The sequence below is a fragment of the Phoxinus phoxinus genome, assembly GCF_949152265.1.
Source record: "Phoxinus phoxinus genome assembly, chromosome: 23".
Classification (NCBI taxonomy): Eukaryota; Metazoa; Chordata; class Actinopteri; order Cypriniformes; family Leuciscidae; genus Phoxinus; species Phoxinus phoxinus.
In genome coordinates, this window is record NC_136898.1 from 21,660,006 (window position 1) to 21,671,263 (window position 11,258).

The 11,258-nt window shown below is 38.0% G+C and overlaps 1 protein-coding gene across 2 annotated transcripts in view; it reads left to right on the top strand.

Moving 5' to 3' along the window:
- Positions 1-3,222: 3,222 nt before the first annotated feature.
- Positions 3,223-11,258, top strand: part of pip5k1ba (phosphatidylinositol-4-phosphate 5-kinase, type I, beta a) — a 25,845-nt gene continuing 17,809 nt past the window's right edge. The window contains exon 1 of one of the 2 annotated variants that reach the window (XM_079600569.1): positions 3,223-3,373. The gene's annotated coding sequence lies outside the window, so the exon portion shown is untranslated. Of the gene's footprint in view, positions 3,374-10,504; positions 10,678-11,258 lie in introns of those variants that run through there. The other variant, XM_079600570.1, reaches the window with a different exon arrangement.

Genomic DNA, 11,258 nt, shown 5'->3' on the forward strand with positions numbered 1-11,258 from the left:
AATCAGTCAGGCTTCTCTTTCAAGGCTACAATCAATCAATTAACATTTATAAGCACATTTAAAAACAACACAAGTCGACCAAAGTGCTCTACACACTCAAAAGGACCAATACAAATACACAGTGACAATACACCCATTAGGCTACACATCACTATTCAGTCTCCAAACACCTACGGGCAAAGCAACAGAGAACAAGATTAGAAAACAAAATACAAAAAGACTACAAAAAAAAGAGAAAAAAAGTAAGGAGAAAAAAATGCTGCCAAACACTCAATGCAATCTACACTTTACACATTAAAAAGAATACAGAAATGAATTCCTAAAATTTAAAGTCATGCCTTAAATGAATTCGTATGTGTTTCTCTGTATTGAGTTTTAACCTATACTACATGTAGTATGTAAGGCACACATTGGACAGCTGTTGTTTTAATTGTGCTTTATAAACAAAGTGGTATTGACATTGACATGGTCCATCTGGGACATGAATGTGGTTAATTTGGATGATGTGACCGCTGATTTGTGAAGTCAGGTATACACACGCAAACATACTCGAATCCTGGTCTGGGGTACGGCTCATGTGAACTCTCGTATGGTTTGCTGCTGAGAAGCATGAAAAAATAAAGATACAAAAACTTTTTTTCAGCTCCATCACAGACTAATGTTCATTGCTATTCCATCAAAGACTACATCCCCCATAATCCTCTGCCATGGTTCTTCATCATTGATTGTCTACAGCTGATACTCATTAGCTCTGTCTATAAAAACCTGGTTCACTCTATCATTCACTGCAAGGTTTTGCGTGTTGTTGCACTGCAATTCTGAGCGTCATGCTGGTTTCAGGTATCTTGGGGGCTTTTGGTTCTCTGCCTGTCTTCTGGATTACCCTTTTTGCCTGGTTGCACTTTTGGATTGACTGCCTGTGTTGTGACCTCTTGCCTGTTTTTTGGATTTCGACTCTGGATTGTCCTAATAAAAGCTGCTTTTGGATCTCCAACCCAAGTCTCGGAGCAGTACGTACAGATATAGGCGGTTGGTTAGGACTGAAGTGGTTATATGATGACATTATTTATTATAACAAATCTTAAATGCATGGCGTATTTCATAGTGGTGGGCAGATCGAGGCTTCATGAAACAGTTGGAGCAAATGTGCCATATTGTGTCGAGGCTTCGACACAATCTGACACCCGTCTCAACGGTGACACCTAGTGGTCACTTGCAGGTGTATACAGATGTGCGATTGTGTGGTCTGTTCCCGACCCTGTCAATCAAACGCTGTTTCGTCGGACCATGCCACCTGTCGAAACACTTGTGAAACACTCCGAAGCTTCATTTAGCTGTAGTCACGTGACATGGGTGTTTTGAATCATGCTTCTGCACTTCGGAATCTCGAAAAGTTTCGGAACGTCAGTTTTGCGTCAGCCATCCCTAGTATTTCATTCACTGCATTCAGAAATGGAGAATGCACCACACCACTGCACCATATTTTTTAAAGTCCCCATGAAATCAAAATGGATGTTATTTGGCTTTCAGTATGAATAAGTTAGCCTTATGTAGCCTATATAAACTAATCTGCTCCAAAACAATGACAACAATCACAGTCTCCCACTTCTGCCAATATGGATTAATGATTTTGCTGACATCACTCTGCACTTCAGGTTCTCATCAGATTTTCTGTCCAATCAAATGCTCTCTAGAATCTGAAGCTCCGCCCCCTACATTATAGAGGCTGCAGCTGAAATCGGTCACTTGTTCACACATTAAGGCCACATTTACACATAGCCGGGTATTTAGAGAAACGAATATTTCTCCCCCTCCGTTTTCAATAATAATATCGTGCACACAACCCGCATAAATACGCCGTCGAGCGCCTTTATAACTATGCTAAACCTATGGGCGGCAGTGTAGGGAGAAGGATAAAGCCATGCAAGCCAATCAGAATCCTCAGAATCGACAAGAGAGAACCTAAAACCCTGTTTCTCCCAGTTGACACGACAACATATAACCGGCGTTTTCAGAAATCTCCACTTTGGCCGGAGTTTTTAGAAATAATCGTTTTCTGGGATAAAAACGGCGTTTTCGTGTAAATGACAGGCCAAAACGCAGAGAAATACCTGCGTTTTCCAATCGTGTAAACGGGGCCTAAATCACACAAACGTTACTGTTTTTTACATGGTGAATGGCACAGAGTACTATATAGGGGACACAATTCAGAAATGCTTTCCATTGGGGCGAATGTCTTTGCTATCTCCCATTAAAACAGTAACAATTCAAAAATGATACCTATCAGATTGTGCCAACAGCATCATATTCATGAGGTTTGAGGCTTTATAATGTCCATCCCCCTACCCTAAACCTATAAAACAATGCAAATATAGTGTTGGTAGCGCAATCTGATTGGTAGCATTATTCAGCAGAACACCGGTCCAGAGACTCGACAGCACAGAGCGGATCATATGCACGAGTCAAACTACAAAACGCATCGGATCCATTTGAATTCTGCACAAAATGCTATATTTTAAACCGATACGGAAGCGATTAGGAGATGAAACGGTCAGAGATTAGGAGGAAACTGCGGCTTTACCAAGCTCAACGGCTCTGGACGAGCTGTGATATAAACGAAACGCTGTTCGATATGTCCAGCCCTGTCTTCCTGTTTGAGGGGAAATTACATCAACACATTGAATGCTGCGCGTTTCAAGGCAGTGTGACTTTAAATCAAATTGTGAAAGTAGTTGGAATAAACATTGGATTTAACACATTATTCAAGATCTACAGACCTTTCGAATAGAGTTCAGTGGGATTGCTTGAAGTGTTTACATGATTTTTAGTCAGACTGAACTATCAATCCAATTAAAAGTTGCCAGTGACAGGCCAAATGTGAGAACCTGAAATTCTGGGTGTGACAGCCACTGTTACAAACCTTTGTAGAAAAGAAATTATACCATATACTTGCTGGCATTACGAAATTCTCCTTAAAGCATTCCATAAAAACAAGATTTAATGTGTTAATAAACTAATAAATGTATAGGATTGATTTAATATTAGGATTATAGGATTAAAAAAGGTTTTATTGTAGTAGCCTATGTTTACATTATTTACATTGTATATATAATGTAGCCTATATATACGGGTGTTTCTCCCGTTAAAATGAAAAAATGTTTTACAATGTGTGTGTGAGTCTACATTGTATCCCGCGTATCACGAACCTGGGCGCGAGCGCGTGCGCGTGCGCGTGCGCGTGGGCGGAGAGAGTTTGACAGTCAAAACCTGAAGCTCGACACGCTCTCAAATGTCACTGAAAAACAAGTCATGGCTTAATGATATACATTTATAACTTGTAGGCTTCGCTTATTTCCTCAGAAAAACACTGACGGTAAGTTTTTTTATTCTTCTTATAGCCTATATTCTAATATTAGCTACTCAATGCTTTCTTTAATGTAGTAACGATCTGACATTCACATTTCATGCGTGAGCTCTCTCTCTCACACACACACACACGCGCGCGCACACAGCAGTTTGATGATCATTGTAAAGAGAAACACTGTTAATAACGTTTAACAATAACTTAGCACATTGAAGCCAAATGGTTTATTAAAAGGTTTTACGGATTTTTCTATGCTGCGTAAGAGTGTCTTTTCGTATTCTACATTTATTAACACCATTCGTTAAAAATGTAATGAGTAAACTGAGCTGCACTTTGTTCTGTGGGAAAGTGGTTTGGTTTGCAGTAGAGGGAGGGAGCACTACTTCCTCAAACGCTCTTCAACATTTGCGCACGAAGCCTCGGATGCTTTGCATGTTATGATGCATCTCTAAAATGTTAAAGAAATGAATGCTGCATCACGGACTGACGTTAGTTATTGTATGGTAGACTGAAAAATGACAAGGTTGTGGCTTCAAACTAGTGCTCGACCACTGTTTTTTAATGGTCGATGCCAATATCTTGGGGAACTGATGGTTAATATAATGCCAGTGTGGTACAATTTAATACGCAATCAAGAATCATATAAAATATCTAAGTTAAAAAAATTATTTCACACAATATTTAGCCTACACACACACACACACGATTTTTTAAAATGACATTATGCAGAATGAGCACTAAAATAGCCAAATATTTTAAAGGATTATGTTCAGTCAGACAGTTATCAGAAAATAACCCCTGAATCATCCTGAAGGGGTTTATTTTTTATTGACTTTATGTCTTGCTTGACTTGATACTGCTGCTTTTCTAATTATTCTGAACCCTATAGAAATATTGATTTGCAGTAAAATGATTTTATCATGTAAGAAGTAAGAGTGACATGCAGCTTCATTTGAGGAACAATGGTCATTTATACATTTTTACACCATTTTACAAAAAGATCTGATCGCAGAAAGCTGTTGACCAATCAGAAGCAGCAGTTCCAGAGAACCCTGTCATAGCAGCTCAAAGCTGGCATCAAGCGGAAGCTGCAATAATGTTTTCTTCCTATGAACTGGTGCAGGAATGATGTCAATTTGTTGGCCAACTCAGTTCGCATCACACTGGCTCCCTCGACAAATACCCAATTGGATTTTCCCAGGCTTTTGGATTATCACAAAAAACAAACTCTGTGATAAAAAAAAAATATGATAGTCTACTTGCACGTTTTGTCCTTCAAGATCATTTTCACAGATGAACACAACTTTTATGAATTTTGAAGCCTGAATGCAGTCGAAAGAAGTAAAAAGCTAAAGGCTATAAACGAACTACACCACGGCCCCACGAATATAACGTCATCATCTAAGCTTCCGACAACTCTCTTTAGTTTTTAGCTTAAAACATGTTCCCATAACGCTTGAGTTAGAATAGTTTAAGAGCACAATTATAACTATAAATATAGCTGCAAGCAGCAACACGGGGCCAAGCCCAGAAAGGGCTGTAGCGCAATGCAGAGCCAGAAGTGATAAAAGAGCAGAAATAGAATATACATGAAGAACAGATATCTTCAGAAGTACAGATAGGATGAAATGAAAAATGAACAGAAGTTCTGATGAGAACAAACACAGAATGAAGAGGAAAAAACACTTATTTCCAATCCAAGAGTAAGAAAGAAATGGGCTGCAGCGCAATGCAGAGCCAGAAGAGATAAAAGAGCAGAAATAGAATATACATGAAGAACAGATATCTTCAGAAGTACAGATAGGATGAAATCAAAATGAACAGACGTTCTGATGAGAACGAACACAGAATGAAGAAAAAAAACACTTATTTCCAATCCTACAAAAGATTAGTATTGCTCTTATCTGGATAATAAAGGAATTATTCATACACATTTTGAAAGTTGTCCCACACGGACTTGAACCCACTATCTATGGGTCAGGTGCCTGTCCCTCATCTTGTTGTGCTTCTTGGCAATCATGCATTTACACAGCTGGCAAAATTCAACAGTTCAAGTGAGTATCAACTAAAAATTAAGAATTTGTATAAAGATGTACTGCATGTTATATTGAAGTTGTCAGAAAGACACAATATCTTGAATAGAAGCAACTTTTGCACCACTTCTGGCCACAGTATCTCTTGCATGTGTCACACGGGATTCGAACCCACGACCAGAATGGTTCGGGATTCGAGACACGTGGTTTATCAAATTGCGCCACTCAGAGGACGTAACTTTCAAAGCTGCAGAGGATAGGCTTCAGTGTAAGAATAAGCACACAAAATCATGTTAACGAGATTAGCATGCTAAGCTAGCTTAATGCTAATGAAGCTAATGGTTATCCTGATAGCTGAAGAGCCACATTAGAAAGAATGGCATCTGGTTAGCATGCTAACCAATTATTATGCTAAGCTAACTAGCATAAGGCAACAAACACAGGCTAGGTCAACTTCGAAGATGAATATCTCGGGAACGGTAGCAAATATAAAAAATCTATTCAGTCATTTCTGTGCGTCTCAGTCCAAAGAACATCTGATCAAATTTTGGACAAAATTTAGCAAGATTTGAAGGAGAAGTAGTGAAAAAACTGTTTTTCATTTGTTCCAAAATGGCGGATAGTCACATTATTGGAAAATGACAAATGAGATATCGTCGGAATTGGCATAAGCCGAGGAACATAATGACATAAATCAATACAAATTTGAACAATGTTTTCAAAAGTTATAAGCGTTTTTGAAAAATACCTTATATCTCTGGAACACTAGGTGGCGCTGTGTTCATTGTTCTCATGTACCTTCAGGACATTGTGTCGATGATCCATACTAAATTTTGTGAAGATATGTCAAATAGTTTAAAAATGATTGCAAATTATGTCAAAATTCAAAATGGCGGACACGTGGTACCTCCCATCCTGACAAAATTGGCATCCTCGGATTCGGCATGACCCAAGGAATCCATAGATACCACATTCATGATTTTCTGACAAACTGTACAAAAGTTATTGGCCAAAATATCAATTTTTCATATCTCATGACCTGTAGGTGGCGCTGTTCTCGAATTTGGCATGGACCCTGAGATCATGGTTCCGATGAAGCGTACCAATTTTCCTTTCGATTGATCAAACTTTGGCCGAGATAGAGCTTCTGAACCAATATTGGGTCGAGTTTGTTAAGTTTGCAACAGCATAACTTTTGATCAAAGATGAATTAAAAAAATCTGTTCAGTCATTTCTGTGCGGTTCAGTCCAAATATCATGTGAGCCAATTTTCGTAAGAATTGAACAAAGTTTGAATGAGTAGTAGCAAAAAAACTTAATACTGTACTTTTCAAAATGGCTACTACTGTAATGGGCGGAGTCTTAATGTACGATATTGATTGCAATCACCATAATGAGTGGATTCAGGTGTACTAAGATTAATTTTCCTAGATCAAAGGGTTCAAAAGTTATAACTATTTAAATGTTAAATTTTTGAACTGGTGGTGGCGCTATAGAGTTTGACTTAGAGTCTCAAAAATTGGTCCAATTACTATTCATGGTCATATCTATAACTGTGCCAAATTTCATCATTTTCCTATGTACGGTTCATAGGGCTGCCATAGACTTACAGAGGAGGAAGAATAATAATAAGAAAACTAACGGATACAATAGGTGCCTTGCCCTACGGGCTTGGCCCCTAATAATGTGTAAAAGCGGAATGAGTTTACCTGTTCGCGTGATGACGTTGTGATGACGACCTCTATAGTCCCATTTAGCCACTTGTTAGCAACCGCCTTTTTCAAGACACGTGACAGCTTCAAAAAATCACGAGTGGGATAATATTGATGTCGTAGAAGAAAACGTGAAAGTGTCTTGAGCTTGTTAAACAACACAGACAGCCATTTAAACAAAATCGTATTAAAAAAACATTGACGTCGGGACGATGGAAATGCTAAAATGCTAACTCGCTTCTGTTCTTTGGCCTACAAAGTGATGTCACACTCGCACCACTATTCTGACGCATATTGAAGTGAAACGGCTTCTTGAACAAGAGCAAATGTCGGGCAGGACATGATTTTGTCCATCAGGAATTGTTTGGATAGTTGGATGGTTGTGGTTTGCTATTGGTGGATCTCATGTGAGTGACAGGTTGTCCCGCCCTCGCGCCAGTAAACACGAGAGAAGAGATGCTGTAGGTGGGAGTGGAAGTTATTTTGATTAATAATTACGAGGACATGAGAATAAAAAAAATAAAGATGTGCACGGATAAATCTTGGTATATAATAAACTGTAATAATCCATAAAAGAAATTAAGAATGGTTATATTTGATTTCATGGTGACTTTATTAACTGGCTTGTCTTTCACTAGTCGTGATAATAGCCAATGAGACGGATACAAAATGAAATTCCTGAAATTACCATTAATTTTGCACAATATTCACTCAAATTTGAGTTTTCAAAAATTGCATGTTTTTACTTTTTACAGTGGAACGAGAAGGACAGGCATGATTGTCAACGGATGCAGATCATCTCAATAAGCCAATAAGCAGTATTATACATTTATATGCAAGATAGCGCTGTAGTACATGTATGGAAAAAGAAAGTTAGTCGGTTCGTCCCATTAACTCTTTCCTCGCCAAACACGGAATTTTCCGTTATTTGTGAGGTTTCTGAGTTTTCACTGTTATAAGGTAGGGGGCGCTATGACACATCTTCTGAAAGAGTGCTGAATCAAAGCACATGCGAAGAAGACGCAGAATCATGCGATCTCATGTGAAATCATATGCATATGTAAAATAACGCGATGATCAAATATAAAACAGAATATAAATCAAAACTGCTAACGTTACTGAATGAAGTGTCGACCCAGGACGAGCTCTAGGACTGTGGAGCTTTGGTTGTGTTGATGGACTCGATCTAATCCATCTGTGTTTTGATCATCATTGATGAAGTCTGACAGAAACGTGTTTTTCGCAGCTTTTTGTTAAAAATGTTGCTTTAAAAAAAATAAAACTTTAATTCAAATGTTGACAAAAAAAGAATGCACAAAGCTAGAATAAAACTGTTCAGATATTCAAAAAACAAAATATTCTGGGAGCCATGCAATATTTGAGAAAATTATCAAAAACCCGCTGGCAGGGAAAGAGTTAAACAAATCGACTAAGGTTTGATTAATGCGCTTTGACATATATACAAACATCACGACTCCCAACAGATGCCACAGAAAACGTCTAGAAGTCTTCATTTGATCTATTGTTATGATCTATACGCTGTTGTTTACATCGGGGTCATCTTTGTTAGTTACTGTTCTCCGTTTAATTGTAAGCCAAGTGCTCTGTTTTATAGGTGTCCTGTGTTTACAGAGGCGATCTGAGCGGGTCATGTGACCGGTTTATGTCATGACTCATGTGTCATTCGCGTTCCCCTCACTCCACGCCAAATGCAAACAGGCTTTCCGCTTCTGTGCTCGAATCCACGCCTCTCCCCACCGATAAAGACCTATTGTTTCCCCCCAGGCCGGGTGTGAGGCTGTAATGATGATGTGAGAGTTTCAAAATATTATTGAGGTTATTGAGGACGTTGCAGGATTTGAGGAAATTTCAGCCCTGCTGATCCTTCCTGCCATCCTGTGATTTGGCTTGCAAATATCCTTATTTCTGGCAAACCCTTTGTTCCGTGTGTGAAGAACACGATTAGACCCTTGAGACTAAAGAGAACATCCAGTTTTTGAATTTGGCCGTCCTGGAAAGTTTCCATTTATGTGTCAGTCTAACCAGCTGTGTGGTGAGAGCTGTGTTTATAGATTGGCTTTTTTAAGTCTACATACATACATATAACGCACTGGCTTCTTCACCAGTCATTCCACATCCGTTATGCAATCAGTGGGTCATGGGAGTCGGAATTAAGGGTCGGGAAATCTAAACTGGGAAAGCCTCGGACCATGCTGCGTTTCTGCAATTATTTTCTTTCAATAAACCTTTTGGGAACAGTTATATCAACTACTGTTAAATCTCTGATTTAGATTCGAGAGTCATGTTTAAATAACCAAAATCTTTTTGGTTTCTTGTTGTGTAAAGCAACATTTCTTGAGCTATTCTGATCTTTAACAAGTCATTATGAAACCGCTTGTTTATGACCTTACAGCACCCGTAACACCTTGTGACATTCACTTGTGTATAACGCTTTATACAACAAGCTGTGAGGACATTTACGCAATACTTATTGGGAAGCTGAGTTTTATATTTCTGAAAACTGTTGGTATGTGGTGGCTAAGGTGTTCTGGATGGTTGCTAGGGCATTATATGGTCTGAAAAAAAATCATGATATTTCAGGTGGTTGCTTTTTTTCCTGCATGTTTCTATGTTGGTTGCACCACATGACTTTGATTTGTTTTTAAAAATATTAATAAGCTATTTTGTTACATTTAAGTAGTAATAATAATAATAAATATGTAAACAATTTTTTAAGTTAATTTCTTTCAAGAATTTATTTATTTTTTACACATATTAATAATGATATGATATATATATATATATCATTCTATATACAGTATATAAATTCTTACATTTGGGGGAATTTTTTCTCTCAAGAATTTCTTTGTTATTAGGACAGTTGGAGCACCCTGGAATTTCAAATTGAATGAATCCCCAAAAATGTTCAAATAAATTGTTTTCTAATATATATATATATACAAACTAATTCTTACATTTTTATCAGGGTTTCTCAAGAATTTAAGTATAATAATTTTTTCCCTCTTAATTATAATATCAGAAAAGCACTAATAATTGTTGATATATTAATTATAGGTTTTTATGGTTGTTGTTATTCTATTTGCATCTTTATATATGTATTATATTGTCTCTATGTGGTGAAAAGAGAAAATATGTTGTTTAATACTCTAGTCTACCACAGTAAAATGAAGTTGGCCATAAAAACATGTTACTTTTTATAATGTACAAAGTATAATAAAGTGCAGTGTTTATAACTCTGTATATCTGATCATCTGCAGCACGGACACAGATATGAGCCAATCCGTGAAAACAATAGCGCCTTAAGCAATATCCTCCTTGCCTTACCGGCCATGCCTGGAGAATCAGGACTCTTACGTACTTGGCTTGGTTTGTTTGCTTGTTTTGTGGGCAGGGACGTTGGAGGAACTTAGAAAGGATTTCGTGATTAATTGCAAATCCGTCTTCTTTGACATTAGAGGCTACACTGCGAGCAGCCAGTCAGTAGTGTAAGAACTTTAATCCACGTTCACAGTTATCGTGTTGGTCTGTAGCAGTTAGTGTGGCTGAGGTATGTACAACTCATTTCTAATTTTTTACCTAAACATGAGGTCTTGAGTTCTGTAGACATTAAAGAAAGAGATTTCAACATCAAATAATGTCTGTATAGACTAATCAAAACCTGCAATGGTTCGCTGCGCGATGCTTTAACATGGGAACATTTTAGATGCTTTCTAACTACTCTTTCTCCTCACAGCGCTTCCTCATAGACATGGGATATATAGCACAGAAACACGTTTGTTTATAATGCTGCCATCAGTTTATTAACAGGAAATAGGCTGTGCACATCATCCGCTGGATTTGAATATCTTGCAGAGTCTCTTTCATAACACTCAGTGGTGTGTGTGGGCATGTGATCTGTCATTTCTGGAACGAATGAGCCTCACACGGTGCATTAGATGAACTTAACATGTGTTTGTGTGTGTGTGTGTGTGTGTGTGTGTGTGTGTGTGTGTGTGTGTGTGTGTGTGTGTGTGTGTGTGTGTGTGTGTGTGTGTGTGTGTGTGTGTGTGTGTGTGTGTGTGTGTATAAATAGCTTTAATTTCTCACTTATTCCATTTCTTTTTCCATCTTTGTTTACTTTCACTAGCA